The following is a 17,038-nucleotide window of genomic DNA, read 5'->3' on the forward strand; positions in this document are numbered from 1 at the left end:
GGTTTAAACACTCGAATTGTTCAAGCAGAAGAAAGGATATCAGAAGTCAAAGTCCAATTTAATGAAATAAAATGAGAAGACAAGATTCGAGAACAAAGGATAAAAAGGAATGAGCAAAGTCTCCAAGAAATGTGGGACTATGTGAAAAGACCAAATTTACGTTTGATAGGTGTACCTGAATGTGATGGAGAGAATGAATCCAAGCTGGAAAATACCCTTCAGGATATTATTCAGGAAAATTTTCCTAAACTAGCAAAGCAGGTCAATATTCAACCCCAGGTAATACAGAGAACACCACAAAGATATTCCTCAAGAAGAGCAACCCCAAGGCACATAATTGTTAGATTCACCAGGGTTGAAATGAAGGAGAAAATACTAAGGGCAGCCAGAGAGAAAGGTCAGGTTACCCACAAAGGCAAGCCTATCAGACTTACAGCAGATCTCTCAGCAGAAACTCTACAAGCCAGAAGAAAGTGGGGGCCAATATTCAACATCCGCAAAGAACAGAACCTTCAGCCCAGAATTTCATATCCAGCCAAACTAAGCTTCACAACTGAAGGAAAAATAAAATCTTTTATGAACAAGCAAGTACTCAGAGATTTTATTACCATCAGGCCTGCTTTACAAGAGCTTCTGAGAGAAGCATTACACACAGAAAGAAACAACCAGTATTAGCCTTTCCAAAAATATACCAAAAAGTAAAGAGCACCAACATAAAGAAGAATTTACATCAACGAATGGATAAAACAGCCAGTTAACATCAAATGGCAGTATTCCTAAATTTAAATCGACTAAATCCCCCAATCAAAAGACACAGCCAAAACCCAACGGCATGTTATATCCAGACCTGTTTCACATGCAAGGATACACAAAGACTCAAAACAAAGGGATGGAGAAAGATTTACCAACCAAATGGAGAGCAAAAATAAATAAATTAATAAATAAAAAGCAGGAGTTGCAATTCTCATATTGGATAAAATAGATTTTAAAGCAACAAAGATATAGTGGTAAAAGGATCAATGCAACAACAAGAGCTAACGATCCTAACACCCAGATACATAGAGACTTAGATTCAGTGAGACAGAAAATTAATAAGGATATCAAGGACTCAAACTCAGATCCGGAAAAAGTAAACTTTATAAATATTTATAGAGCTCTCCACTTCAAATACACAAAATATACATTCTTGTCAATACCACATCACACCTACTCATAGGTTTAAATGAAACATTGATTGGCCATTATTAATACCCATTTTTTTTTTTTAGAATAAAGCAATATTTCCATTCACCCTCCCTCTTTCTCTTCCTCTTTCTCCCTCTCCTTTACTCATTTTTTTTCTTTCCTTCTCTCAAAAAAAAAAATTAAAAAATTAAAAATAAATAAATAAAAAAGAAATCAACTTGTAAACCTTTAGATCCAGGTCGGCAATGTCTCTCTCATTGCTTGATTTCCTTCCTTCCCTTCCCTCCTTGCCTCCCTCCCTCCCTCCCCCTTCCTCCCTTCCTTCCTTTCTTCATCCCTTCCTTCCTCCCTCCCTTCCTTCCTTCTTCCCTCCCTTCCTGCCTTCCTCCCTTCCTCCCCCCCAAAAAAAAATTTCTAGAGAATAAGAAGATGAAATGAAAGCATAATTTTTAGTCTCAAAATCATTGGTATTTAATAAAATTCCAATTAGTAATCATTAGCGCTTGATAAAATTGAAAACTGGTAAGATTTTTAAAAATATGACTATATTTTTTCATCTTTTGTTGGGCATATTTTAAAAAATGTATTTACTTCTTTTTTTTTTTTTTTTTTTTTTTTTTGAGACGGAGTTTCACTCTTGTTACCCAGGCTGGAGTGCAATGGCGCGATCTCGGCTCACCGCAACCTCCGCCTCCTGGGTTCCGGCAATTCTCCTGCCTCAGCCTCCTGAGTAGCTGGGATTACAGGCATGCGCCACCATGCCCAGCTAATTTTTTGTATTTTTAGTAGAGACGGGGTTTCACCATGTTGACTAGGATGGTCTTGATCTCTTGACCTCGTGATCCACCCACCTTGGCCTCCCAAAGTGCTAGGATTACAGGCTTGAGCCACCGTGCCTGGCCTGCTTCTTTTTTAAGTTAATTGTGCACCTGATTCTACATTTGCCATGTCTGTAAATGACAATTTTGACATTTGCAAATCTAAAATAAAGTCAATATTTAAAATAATTTAGAAAGGGAAAATTTCTCCAAATGCTTTTCTTTTTCTTTAAGAAATCAATCTTGCTGTTTAGGTTTCTGTCTGATGTCACTCTTCAAAAGATTTCCACATGGAAAACCTTATCACCATTTACTCTCCTAGAGAAAGTTACATTTTCTTTCACAAAACCTGAATATTAATATGTACATTGTATTTTCTTTTTTCTTTCCCCTTATCTGGGAATAATAATGGATGAGAGAAAGTGAATTATATATACAGCTCAAGGGCACTGCTGAAAGGCTGAGTTTGAGCAATATGATAATTCTAGTTTTAGCCTTCTTATCAATGCAGCAGGTTCATTCAGGTTTAAGAATGAACTGTGAAAGTCTTTTGTTGTCCTGCTACACTAAGTTTTCTGTTATATAGAAAACTCAGCTCTATTTCCGTGGTTTGTGGCTTAACCAGAGGCGATACCCAATATTGTCTGCAAAGTACAAGCAATATATAGTTGAAGCACTTGAATATTGGTATCTTGGCTGAGTAAGGAGAAAACATAATCTATAAAAATAAGGATAATACAATTTGAAAGGGGAACTTTCACATGCCATAGGATTTCGTTCAGCTTGCTGACAAAGGACTTCAGGAATAAGGAGAGCTTGAGATGGAGGAAATGTAAATGCACAGTGTGTCTTGATATCTCCAGTTTGTGTCTTCATATGTTGCTGTATATTTGACTGATCAAAGCCTTGCTGAGATTTGCAAGCAAGCATCAAAGGATCTGCAGAATTTTTAAATGAACGATTTCCCTCTATGTCACTCAACCAAGCAAATATGCTTTCTTAATTTTTCATTATACATATATTTTTTCAAGATAAATCCCCACCCTTGCTGAGGAGGTGAACATAACCTTTGCCATATTTTATTGTCCTCCTGGGAACCTTTCTTCTGACAAAACAAGGTTTTCTTGAACGTCAAATTTCTTTTATCTACTATTTTTGCATCAGAAGCCAACTTCAGAAAAACTAGAAAGTTTTTTTCCCCCTTTTGCCTTTCAATCCAAACAAAATAGTGCCATTTAATATAGCACTACATACTTCGCAGTCAAATCTGAATTCTCCAACTCTAAGTAGCATGAAACTGTTAAGTGTCTTTTCTCCTTTGTATATTTAAATGCCTTTTAAAATTATACATTGCTACTCCCTGGCATTTATTAAAAACCATCAGTGGCCTAGTACTCTTTGTTACTGGATCACAACAGACAACTGTGAATATCCCCGTTTGCTAATGACTCCCCACAAAGCTCATGCATGGCATCTCAAAAGCTAATAAAAAGTTAACTGATATCTAATAAAAATAAAATTATTGTATAACTGATTAGAATTACAGAGTTAATGAATTGGTAAAACAACCATATTAAATCATAATTTAAAATTACATATTGGCTTTCTATGAAGGATCAGATACATATGCTCTCAGATATGGAACACATAAAATATAGGCATGATATGTCTATGTACAAACTTTTTTTATTACTATTTTTCTTTCATATACATTTTGAATAAAGTGTATCAGGTATTAAGGTCTGTCATGTATTATCAAGATATTTACTAATCATTTCTTGATTCAACAAGTGCTTAGTGAAGGCAGAGTTCTAGTTGTGCGTATAAATAAAGTCTGTACATACAGATAAAATAGTCATACCTATTTTCTTGTGGGTATGCTAGAAAGTAACCAAGCAAATAAACAAGATAATAAGAGGTTCTTAACTGGTAGGTAGAAAACACAGGATAATGAATTGGAGATTGATTGTGGATGATGCTTTAAATAAGTAGATGCATGTATGTCTGCTAAATGGTAAGACATTTGAGTGAGCTTCTAAGGATGAGAATGAACTGGTGAGAAGGCTTGGCAGAAGAGGTAAGGTGTGCAAAGCCTATAGGTGGGGAAGGGCTAGGTATATTCAAGAAAAAGAAAGGCCACTGTGGCTAACATAGTGAACAAGATGAAAATTGCTATGAGATGATGGTGAAGAGGTAATAGGAGCAAGATTTTGAAGGCCTTCTGCCAAACAGAACGTAGGTTTTATTCTATGAGCAACAGTGAATATTTGAAGGTGCCCATATAAGTTCCTCAGTGATGAAAGTCAAAGATTTGGGCAAGAATTTTGTGGAGCAGACATACCAAATATATGTTTTAATGGTAGAACAAGATGGACTATTTACAGTTCTTACCCTGATTTACTTAAGTATATTCATTAGATACTTTAAACATAGCACAATGGATGTTCCCTTGAATGTCTAGAAATAACCTTCAAAGAAAAAAATTCTGCAGCATGAAAGGTTACATTACATTAAAAATATTACCTTAGAACAAATATTACTTAATACTCAAAAAAATATTTTTTATAAAACCAGTTAGTTTAATAAGGATAGTGACATATATCTAAAAAGTCTTTAGTAAGACCAGATATTTCAACATATACATATTAAGTTAGTTTTCTGTATCATGGTAGAGCTGAAATATTGCATCAGGAAAGAATCATTTTACACATATACACCGTGATTTATATCCACCACATATGAGGAATAGAAGCATCACCACCTGGCATTTTGGCAATTTCAGAAAATTCTGACAATTTTGCATCTGTAGTTACTGGGACAATGTGCAGCACCAAGGAAAAGTTAACAATTGTCAGCACGTAATTACTTCAACTTTGAGTTGACAGGAAGAAAGAGCAGCACACTGTGTTGCGATGGAAAATGGTGCAGAAGGTAGAATCTGGGACATAAGCTTTCTGATAAGATACTTATTAGTCTTTCCCAACAGAGTTCAGTCCTACTCCATCCTGAGTTCTTTGAAAGTGTGTGCTACTTGTTAAAGATCAGCAAGTTAGAAACTGGTTTGAACTTGCCATAGTCGTAGAAAATAGCACATATCTAGATTAACTCAGAGATGTTGGTCAAAGGATACAAAATTTCAATTAGGAGGAATAAGTTTAAAATCTACTCTACAACATGGTGACTAGAGTTAATAACACAGTGTATTGTATTCTTGAAAAATGCTAAGACAGTGAGTGGTAAATGTTCTCACCAATTTGGTCACTAAAATGCTTTTTATTAACAAAGAGACACTGTGGTTGGAGGAAATAATTATCGTGTTCAAATTCATGACAAAGACTGGAAAAACAAATGAAGTGACTCAGTGTCTAACACAGTACTGGCCATTTAGGAGGCTCCCAATATGCACTATTGAATGTGAATTAATCACAGAATGTCTTAATTACCTCAAACGAAAAACAGCTCAAGGTAGAAAACATTATTTAAAAGAAACCTATCTTTATTAGTGGATTAAAACAGGTTCTTTTTGCAACTTCAGAAACTAGGTACAGAGATTCACATTAAACAAACAGGTATACATGTTCTGTTTAATTTTTATTGTGCTTACTCTTGCATTTTTATATTATTGTTTATTTGCTTAAATATTCTTTCATTAAAATGGATGCCATGTCATAAGAGTATTGAACAGGTAGTTATTTGAGCCTCGGCATTAGAAAGCCACCTTGAAGTGGCATCAAAAATTTTAGATTCAGGTCACTGCTCAGGTTATTTGATAGTAGCTATAATCCAATGACCCTGAAGAAATATGCCGGACCCTTTATTATTAGAACTGGAAAGGATTAATGAGACAATAAAGGGGAAGTACTCTAAGAAAAGACATTTATATTGAAAAAAGATAATTTATCTAAGGGTGATACTGAAGTACGGTTTTAGAGACCCTTTTAACTTTACATTTCTTTTTAATTGGTGCAAAACTTGTAAGATACATATATGCCACAATATTTGCCTTAATGTTGCACAGGCTGGATCTGATATTCACGTTCAACTCTAAAGCATATATCAACTGTAGATGAACATTATCTTTTTCTAGTGTCTAGAAATAACCTTCAAAGAAAAAAATTCTGCAGCATGAAAGGTTACATTACATTAAAAATACATAGTTTGCTCTTCAATGTGTTTAACTTTTTTTGGATTTATTGGTTGATTAGAACTGATCTCCACTTTCACATCTGCAAGACAATGGCCATTGCATATTGAAGGCTAAATGCTTGATTTTATTTCATTTCAATAAATGTTGAGCAGAGCACTTATTAGAGTCTGTGTAGACTACAAGGGGAAGTGAGATACAAACTCTTTCCTCCAAAAGCTTACAATTTAGTGGATATAAAAATCAAAAGAGGTTGCAAAGTTTCACAGGTGGGAGATGTTATTTACCTAGTCACCAGGCCGTGCTTAAATGGAGCAGCTGGATTTAAAGTACACCTTGAAAGAGACCATGTGCTTGACAAGTCAGATGGGGAAGAGAGAGGCACTGGAAGGTCAAGGCCAAAGTGTCCTAACAAACACAAGACTTAAAGAGTTTAAGTGGTTCTGTTTTGGAGGGTATGCTGAAATACAATACTACTTTGAAAATCTGAAGAATGCATTTATAGTTTTTTTAAAGTTTTTTATTTGAAAATAATTGTGGACTCAGGAAGTACACAGTACAGAGTCTCATGTACCCATCACCCAACCTCCCCCAGTGCTGACATCTTGTATAGCTATAGCACAGTATCAAACCCAGAAAATTGACATTACTATTATCTAGAATGCAGACTTTATTTTCACCATTTTTTAAAAAACTTGCACTCATTTGTGTGTGTGTGTTTATGTGATAACATTTTCACTCTTTAATCGGCAGAATTACATAATTGGAGGTAAGATTAAGATTATTTGGGAACACTGAATAGGCAAGACTGGAAGTAAGAAGACCAAATGAAAAATTCTCACAGTAGTACAGAAGAGGAACAGTTACAAACTGGGATGGATGGTGCCCAGCACAGCATTGAACTCTGCAAAAGTACTTAGTGAGTAAGAATTTCTATTTTCAAACTGCATGTTTTTCAAATGTAAAGGAAAAAGACTATTTTCAATTTCACAATGTGTATACAATGGCAGGAGTTTAAAAGAATGATAAGACATAGTCAGAATTCAGTGAAATTCTCAGTTCAGCCCACTGAACTATGTACTCCAGAAGCCCAATAGAAGGAGATTGGCGAAAGAAGACAATTCTCAATTTGAATGAAGTAAGCTGCGCAGGACAGAGAAAGGTCAGATTCAGACTTCGGGGCATACACGGGCAATTAGAGCACTATTGGGAGAAAAGTGAAAGGCATCTGCTTCTTGCCCTAACTGCTAGTAGACAGGCCATTACTGTTTCTACTTAGCTCACTGCTAGTTGAAATATCAAAAACAAAAATCTGCTTTTTAAATTCGAAAACTTTCACAAATTTCAATGTCCTGGGAGAAAGTTCTAAATTTTTTTTTTTAGTATTTTTAAAAATTAAATGCTAAGAAAATTTTCTAAGACAGCAGTTATCCTCTTTTATTGAGTACACTGATTGCATAACTTTATTTCCTGTATGTCTCAAAATCTCCTCCAAAGGTCAGTATTTGCCCAGTAGACACACTCAGAATTGCAGAACTTAGATACATGATTTTCTGGCTGAGGGATTATGAGCAAGGTATTTAAACATTTTCTAAAACTTTATACCCTCATCAGTTATATAAGAGTGTTGGAGTCAACAGGCCCCTCCCATTCTAACACTCTTAAAATAAATCTTCTTAATTCTCAAATACCTTTTTATCACTTTTTTTTTTCCATCAGCATACTGTCTGTCACACAGTTAGCATTCAGTGCAGGTTTTCTGAATGAATTTTTTGGAGAATTTTAATTCCAAAAGCTTTCAAGTATTTTAAAATAGTTTTTAGATCTTAATACAGTAAAATTGTTTAAGCACAACATGTTGCAAATTTGCCTTTTAATCATTTATATTTTATGTGTTGTAAAAATATGTAAGTCGCTTAGTCTCTTTTGGACTCAGTGATTTTATTTGTAAATATGGGAACTAAGCTTCTAAAACTGATTCTATTTTTTAAAAAATGAATAACATTAATTAGTAGAAAAATTATACCTATCTGATGTAATAGTATTTCACATCATAGTTTCTTAACTTCTTATATAAGTTGCAAATTTGCTTTTTATAAAATTTATAAGATATATTTAAACTAAATTTGTAAGCATTTAATAAAACTGTTCATACTAAATGTAAATGTAATGAGCCAAAAACAAGAGCTAACATTTAGTGAGTCTAATGTGTTACAAGCATTGAGATATCATTATTATGCCAATTTTATAGAATATAAATCATAGGCCATAAAGGTTAAAGTAACCTACACAAGGTGATATAGCCAATAAAAAAGGCAGTTAGGATTTGAACATAGGTAGCTTGGATTACAGAGCTGTGTGTTTGACCAATACTTTACACAGTGTATCACTCTGTATCATTTCCAAGATAGAGAAAAATCCCTGAACCGAATTTTTTTAGCTAGGGAGCAGGGCAATGTTTATACATTGCTTGCTACAGTAGCTTCAAGTCTGAAATTTTATGGACAAAGTCTCTAATGACTGCCTGTAGAATCTCCACTTTGTGCTATAAATGCAGTTAGCACTTGGAGACGGTCCAGACATGGGGCATAGATAATCATAGGTCCCTTTTCAATAGATACAAAATTGTTCAAATAGTATATGATCCACATATATTTGCTATTTAGGAAGGTAGATTTCTGCAGAGAGGATAGAGGAAAATAGTTTATATATGAAAAAGTCTTCTAGAAAATATGGACACAAATTTCATAATTTTTCAGATATTGCCTGCCTTCACAATATAAGTATATAAAATGAACAGATAAAATTTCATTTATGCCACTGAGTCATTATATGATTTTTTATTACCAAGTCCATCCCAGTTTTTTATTTAATAAAGAAATTCTGCTTTGGGGTCTCATTTTTTTGGTCTCTCCTCAAATTATAATTACACTGTGTTGACAACTTTATTTTTATTATGTGTAGTTGTACAATACTGAATAGATGGCCTTGCATTTTAATTTTAAGCACTTGAAATGTCCCACTGCAACAGATAGTTTAATAGGAAAACAAAAATGTTTTAAAAAGCATTTGAGTGAAAAAAAAAAACAAAATAAAATAAGTACCATTACACTCCAACCTTTTCCTCCCAAAAACATTCGATTCCAGATGTCTTACATAGAGAAATGATTACTTAGGCCCTTAGTGAATGTTACACCAAGAAGTTTGAGAGACTAGTTAAATAGGGTGAACAGATTTCTCTGTTACAGAACTTTTTACTCTCTTTAACCTCTAATGTATTTAATTAAATAATTTCCAAACCTAATCTGATCATTATTGAACATTTCACGGGGATAATGTTTCATGAAACTCTTTTGAATGTTTACATCAGTAGACTTTAAAGGAAGCTAGACATTAGAATCACCTAGCCAGTTTTTGAAACATGTCCCTGAAAGAGCAATCCAATCTTAGTCTTTGGAGGGTGGGAGCCTGCAGTAGCAGGAAGCTATAATGGCTTCCCAAAGATGCTTTTGTTCTAATTCCTGAAACCTGTGACTATGTTACATGGCAAAAAGGAATTAAGGTTACTAATTAGCTGATCTTAAAATTGAAAGATTATTCTGAGATATCTACATTGGCCCAATATAATGACAAAAGTCTTTAAATGTAGTAGAGGAAGCAGAAGAGTCAGTGTTAGAGTAATGCATGGAAGAAAGACTCCACCAGCCACTGCTGGCTTTGAAGCTGGAAGAAGCAGCCACCAGCCAAGGAATGCAGGTGGCATCTGGAAGCCACAAAGGCAAGAAATTGCATTTGCCCCTAGAACCGCTGCAAAGGAACGCAGTCCTGCTGACATCTTGAGGCTGGTCGAGGAGACTCATTTTGGACTTCTGAGCTCCAGAGCTCTAAAATAATAATTGTTCTTTTTTGAGCTACTAGACTTATGGCAAATTGTTACAGTAAAAATAGGAAATGAACACAGGGTCCAAGCATTAGTCATTTCTTTTTCTTTTTTTTGAGACAGAGTCTTGTTTCATCACCAGGCGCCAGGCTAGAGTACAGTGGCACGATCTTGGTTCACTGCAACCTCATCCTCCCGGGTTCAAGCAATTCTCCTGCCTCAGCCTCCTGAGTAGCTGGGACTACAGGCACACGCCACCATGCCCAGCTAATTTGTGTACTTTTAGTAGAGACAGGGTTTCACCATGTTGGCCAGGATGGTCTCGATCTCTTGACCGCGTGATCTGCCCATCTTGGCCTCTCAAAGTGCTGGGTTTACAGTCCTGAGCCAGCGTGCTCGTCCAGCATTAGTTATTTTTAAGAGGTACCAGATAATTCTAATATGCAGTCAGATTGAGAACCTCTAATTCTGATAAACGGCTGCTCCATAGAATCCCATAAGAAGTTTTTGATATGCCTTTCATCTACTACCAGGAATCCAAAGTCACTTTCCAAGTATTGACTTATTTAATCACCAGAAGCACAATTTTACTTAATTAGTTAATTAATTAATTTTTTTGAGATAAAGTTTCACTCTTGCTGCTTAGGCTGGAGTGCAATGGCAAGATCTTGGCTCAGCGCAACCTCTGCTGCCCAAGTGCAAGAGATTCTCCTGCCTTAGCCTCCCTAGTAGCTAGGATTAAAGGCATGCACCACCATGTCCAGCTAATTTTGTATTTTTACTAGAGATGTGCTTTCTTCATGTTGGTCAGGCTGGTCTCGAACTCCCAGCCTTGGGCTTTTAGTCTGCCTCAGCCTCCCAAAGTGCTGGGATTACAGGCATGAGCCACCATGCCTGGCCCAGAAGCACAATTTTTTTTTAAAGGAAGCTGTCCAGTGTTACCTAACTACTAAGTTATAAGCTTTAAACCTGCACAGGCTGGCTTGTATAACCACCATCATGTTGATTTAAATGCTTATGTAGAGTCTGTTTAGTTCTGTTTTTAAACATCATTACAATTACTGGTTATTTTCTGAGTTCCCTTTTTACAAGAAAAGCAGGAAATTAGAAATAAAAGGTGCCAGTAGAAATAAAAACATTGATGGTAGTATACTTATGATTAGGAAACTGATTCTGGGGGATAAGAATTAAAAATGTAATATCCTTCTTTGTTCAAAAATCATGAAAATCTGAGGACTTGTGGGAGTTGTGTCACCAAATGCAGCAATGTTTAGTGCTATTGAGAGTACTAGCGTATTTGAATAGAATTGAATTAATAACTGATTTATCAAGAAAAATTCATTTTTCTTTTGCAGACTTCACCCATGAGAGGGGGTATATATTTATAATTTCTTAATAGTAATTTATATAAGTAAAAATGATTCTGAGAGAAAGAAACATCCATCATCTGAGTATTTTAATAGATGAGCCATGAATTTTCAAAACAATTCAATAAAATATATTATGATATGTACATATGTTATGTTCCATATGGAAAACTTCCCGGTTTGCATATCAGCCCTATTCCATTTTCTTTTATAAATAAAAGGACATTCTAAACCAACTGAAATGTCAACACTCTTTGACATTTTGGTGACATACTTAGGAGAGGCACAAAGATGCCAAAACAAATCTATAAAATCCAGTAGATTTATGAAACATTCAGATTTTAAGAGTTAGGAAGACAAACAGCAAAACCAAATTCCCTTGTGTTTAAGTACTTGCTATTTTGTTCACCCACATTAAAGACTATAATCCCAGTATATGTTAAATCTTTCAAATTTCCAGCCTTCCATTCCTCTGAGTGTTGTAATCAAAAGAGCACTGAACTAAACACAAAACACTAGCTAGTTGTGTGACACAGTATAAGCCATAAAACCACAGTAATTTCTCCTGATCTGTAAAACGCACATTGCACCTGCTTTTTCCATAGTATTATGAAAAATCAAATGGCAATGTTTGGGAAAGTTTTTTTGAAATAGTAAAGCACCATGTAACTAATGATTCCATGCTATAATATGGATTCCAAGTGTTACCTATCCCTTGCATAACAAATTACCCCAAAATTTAGCATCTTAAAACAATTCATTTAAAGTTTCTGAGGACAGCAATTTGAGCATAGTTTAACTAAGTCCTCTGCCTCAGAGTCCCTCACAGGCTGCAGTCAATGTGTCTGCTGTGGCTATCATCATCTCAATGCTCAACTGGAGAAAGTTCTGCTTCCAAGATTATTCACATTGTTCTTGGCAGGATCCGTTCCTTGCTGGTTGCTGGAATACAAGCCTGAGTTTATTACTTGCTGTTGACTGAATGCAGTCTTCAGTTCTTTGGCTCATGGCCTTTCCAGGATGGGAGTTTGCTTACATCATCAAAGTTTGCAAGCCAAGAAGGCAACAGAAAGAACACAGCAAGATACAAGTCATTCTTTTGTAATCTAACCATGGAAATGACATCTCATCACTTCTGCTTTATTCTAATTCACTAGAGGCAAGTTACTAGGGTCATCCCACAATGAAGGGGAGGTGACAACACACTGGTATAAATATCAGGACAGGGGCTCGTTGGGGGTCATCTTGACAGCTTCCTAACACATGGACCATTCTCTACATCCTACATATATCCTGGGCTTAGCTCCCTCTCAGTTGTCATCTCAGGATTTCCTTCTTTATATAAATCCTCTCTCAAAGGCAGCTCAACCTTCAAAGCACAATTTAATTAAGATCTCCTTTTGTGAATTTTCTTATGAATCCTTCAGTTAGATGGAATCTTCCCAATGTCTACGTTCCCAATCATTTGGCACACATTTTAGGTCATATGTCACCTCCTGCCTTTTGTTGTCGTGTTTATAGCCTTTAGACCTATTCATGGATCAGGGCCTGGAAGTCAGGAATGGGGACTTACACCTCTCCATATTCTCCCATGGTATGAAGGACAATGTAGGCTACAAAATGAGCCATCTATGTAGTTATTGAATTGAATTGAGACAGTTTTTCATGCAAATATTAAAACATTATAATCTCTGTTCTGCTAAAGGGCTTACTGGAAGACACTAAAAATGAATCAATAATTTCAGTGCTGAAATAGTCTTATTTTAGGGATTCCTGCCAGTATTTTGCTTTTTAAAGGACATCTACTGTCTGATCTTCTAAGGGCTTTATTCATTGAGAGAGTGAACCTGCAGAAAGTATTGGAACAATTTGACCCCAACACTAAGGTACTAGATTTTCGTATGCCTATGCTTGATAAGTACATATTTTTGTTCCAGGAGCTTTTTGTGGCCACGAACTTCCTGTTATTAAAATGTTCTAGAACAGGCTTAATTTTATGACAAATTTTCCCTTGAGTATAAAGTCTTAATGAGAAATCGCTCATTTATATTAACTTATTTAAAAGGCCCTATGATATGAGTGATTCATTTTCAGCTATATGGTGTCCATGTATAAATAGACCTATACTCCCATGAAATCACTTAGATAATAGTCTGGGTATAAAGAGTGTCTGGGGACCTACAAAATTAAATTTGCATGGTAGAACCTGAGCCAAGAATTCTACTTCTTTGGGGTATTTATTTTTATAAGGTTAAGCCCAATGTATTAATATTATAATATCTTAGAAACATACAGAAGATTAATTCATTTCAGTTGAAAAGATTTCAAAGGTTCCACTGGCTTTTACTCAAGAACATTTATAGGGTTGATAATCTGTTGAAACTGGCCCCTATGGGTTTTGGTTCAGACTCAGTCTACTTTTAGTTCTATTTTCTAAGCTAAATCCCCAAAAGGCCTGGGGAGAGCACCTTTCAGGGCAGCTGACTATGAAGTTCTTTACAAATCCCCCAACTGTACTTTCTACTCATCAGTGCCATTTATTCTGAGGAGAATCTTAGAGATATGGACTAAATTTGGCTTCTCCTCAGGGCTCCTTCCCATCAGTATTCCCTGTATAGGAAATGGCCAATATTCAAAGTTACATTTTTGGCTAAGTAATTGGGACTTATTCCATTTGTTCAGTGGTCCAAAACATCATGGGGCTCTATTGAAGGTGCTGAGTGCCAAGTCACAGGAAATAGATAGTTCACTGCATTTTATGCCTCAATGTGAGAGAGGTGGGAATTACGAATTTATAAAAAAAAATTGGGCAAAAAATGGGAAGATATGGTTGGAATTTGAAAACTACCTCATTGATAGTTTTTATTATCTCATTGGGTAAATTATTATTCTTTCATTCATTTGGCAAATAATTTTTTGAGCATTATTATGAGTCTAGAATTGTTTTAGTTAATCAGAACAAGCAGTGAACCAAAAGAAGTGTTCTTGCTCTCATGGGCCTCACATTTAGTCAGGGAATAGATAATGAATAAATAATTAAGTAGGCCTACATTATGCCAACTGGTGATAAGTTCCAGGAAATGAAATATTGTAAAGCAGCAGAGAGTAACAGCTGGAGGTAGTGCAGGTGCTATGATAGATTAGACAGCATGTGAGCAGTGACCTGAAGAAAATGAGTGAGTTTCTATGAGTATTTGTGTTGGGGTCTGGCACATCTGCCAGGGGGCTACCAACCTGTGGGAGTCCCTGAGACCGCCAACATAGATGTCTCATTCAACCTGAGGGAGAGAGTGCACGGAAGTGAAAGAAAAGAGAAAAGCGGAGTCTGGAGGGCTGGCTTAGGCCATGTCCAAGCAGCAATTTTATTTTTGCAATATGTTCCATTATATACTTTTCTGAAGTTAATGTTGTTTACACCAGATCAACATACTTAAGTTACAGTAAGCAAGTTACACCCACTAAGTTATTCCCAGTAAGTAAGTTAAGCCCAGTAAGTCAGTTATGCCCAGTAAGTTACGGTACGTAAGTTACGGTTATGCCCAGCAAGTTATGGTAAGTAAGTTACAGTTACACCCAGTAAGTTATGGTAAGTAAGTTACCAAGTGTAAATACTTAAGTTAATATTTTACAATGAAAGTAACAAGGGTCCAAAATGAGCACAATCAAGCAATAAACCATAAGGAACCGAAAATGGACACAATGCCTCCCAAGTCCTCATATCCATAAAGTGATGTCTGTTAATTATTTTGAATAGCATAGTCCCTCTCTTGGTTCCTGCTTTCCTTCAGCTCGACTCCCCCAACTGGGGATCTGTGTCTGGGCTCAAGCTCACTGTATGGCAAGTCCCATTTCCTAGGGGCCTCACATGGGAACGATCCCCACAGATCCCTCATATTTGGGTAGGGGAACATCCTAAAAGGAACAGAAAGTACTTAGACATTCAGGGTGAAAAAAAATCTGTGTGTTGAAAGAACATTGATGCTAGGGTGGGATACAGGGAGAAGAGTGAGAAATGAAACCCAACAGATCGGGGTGTGTGGTTCATATTGGGACTGATAGGCCATTGTGAGGACTTTGAATTAGATCCAAATAAGGTTAGTAAACCATCAGAGGGTTGTGAGCAAAGATGTAATCTGTCCTATATTTTAAGAGGATCAACCTGCCTGCCATATAGAGACTTCCAGAGAGTAGGGATGGACACAGGGTGCTATAGGTGAGGTGCCAGTGATAATCCCAAAACCACAGTTGAAATAGTGAAGTTGTTAATAAAGACTGTAAGACTGTGGGAGGAACACTTTATGGGGAAGATTAAGAGGCTCAGTTTTGTACATTTTAGTGATGACATATTCTTATATAAAGTGAAGATTATCTTACTATGTAAAGTGAAGATTCATAATTGAATACATGAGTCTAAAGGTCAGGAGAGAGGTTCAGGCTAAAAGAATAAATATGGACATCCTCAGTATTTAGATTATTTAATGTCAAGAGACTGGTTGAAATCATTGAAAAAGCAAGTCAATAAAGCTAAAGGAAGTCTAAAGGCCTGAGCTCTGGGCATTTAACATTTAGAGATAAGGTAGTTACGGAAGGCTCCATGCAGTAGGGGAAATGAGGCAATGTATAGAAGATTTACTGAAACCCTAATATATACAAGGCACTGTGATAGGTCTGTGATTCAATGATATAAAACTGTTTCTGCCCCTGAGGATTTCATAGTTTACTGGTGTTCTAATGGAGTTATTTACATAGACAGTTATATAGAATGTGCTCTAGGCACAGGGAAGATAAAGCTGCTATCTCTGCCTTGATATCAAAAATACTTTAGAAAAGAAGTGATATTAGAGTGGAAGAGAAATATGAGAGTGAGTTTTCCATACAGAAGGGAGTGAATGGCATTCTGGGAGCAAGAGATTGCATGTACAAAAATGTAGAATTGGAACACATGAAGTGTTGGTGGAAATACAAGGAAGCAGCATCACCATAGGATAAACAGAGTAGTGGAGTTGGAGTCACAGTGAACTGGCATCTGTCACCTAGTGACTGTGAAGTTATCTTAGTTATCCTTTGGTTCCTTATTTATCAATCATAGTAATAATACCTAATAAGCACAGAAGAGAAAAGAAGTAAAAAGTATTGGGTTTGTGTGTTATGTGCCATCCATTATGCAAAGTAAGTTAATATACAACACCAGTTATCCTCACAGTTCCACGAAATAGACAGTATTACACCCATTTTACATCACTGATTATTAGAGAAATGCAAATCAAAACCACTATTAGATACCATTCCATACCAGTCAGAATGCCAATTATTTAAAAGTCAAGAAACAATGGGTGCTGGCAAGGCTGTGGAGTAATGGGAACACTTTTACACTGTTAGTGGGAATGTAAATTAGTTAGATTGTGAAAGACAGTATGGCAATTCCTCAAGGATCTAGAACCAGAAACAGCATTTGATCCAGCAATCTCATTATGGGGTATATACACAAAAGAATATAAATTATTCTATTATAAAGACATACACATGTATTAATTGCAGCACTGTTTACAATAGCAAAGTAATGGAACCAACCCACATGCCCATGAGTGTAGACTGGATAAAGAAAATGTAGTACATATACACCATGGAATATTAGGCAGTCATA

The 17,038-nt window shown here is 35.9% G+C and overlaps 1 long non-coding RNA gene across 17 annotated transcripts in view; it reads left to right on the forward strand.

Moving 5' to 3' along the window:
- LOC128928421 (uncharacterized) overlaps positions 1 to 17,038 on the forward strand; it is a 257,323-nt gene that overhangs the window by 174,854 nt on the left and 65,431 nt on the right. For 14 of the 17 annotated variants that reach the window (XR_013524031.1, XR_013524030.1, XR_013524029.1 and 11 more), the window contains one exon: positions 6,901 to 7,066. The exons of the other annotated variants lie outside the window; for them this stretch is intronic. This is a non-coding gene — a long non-coding RNA (uncharacterized LOC128928421). The remainder of the gene's footprint in view (positions 1 to 6,900; positions 7,067 to 17,038) is intronic. 17 annotated transcript variants of the gene reach the window in all.

Source organism: Callithrix jacchus, chromosome 11 (genome assembly GCF_049354715.1).
Source record: "Callithrix jacchus isolate 240 chromosome 11, calJac240_pri, whole genome shotgun sequence".
Taxonomy (NCBI): Eukaryota; Metazoa; Chordata; class Mammalia; order Primates; family Cebidae; genus Callithrix; species Callithrix jacchus.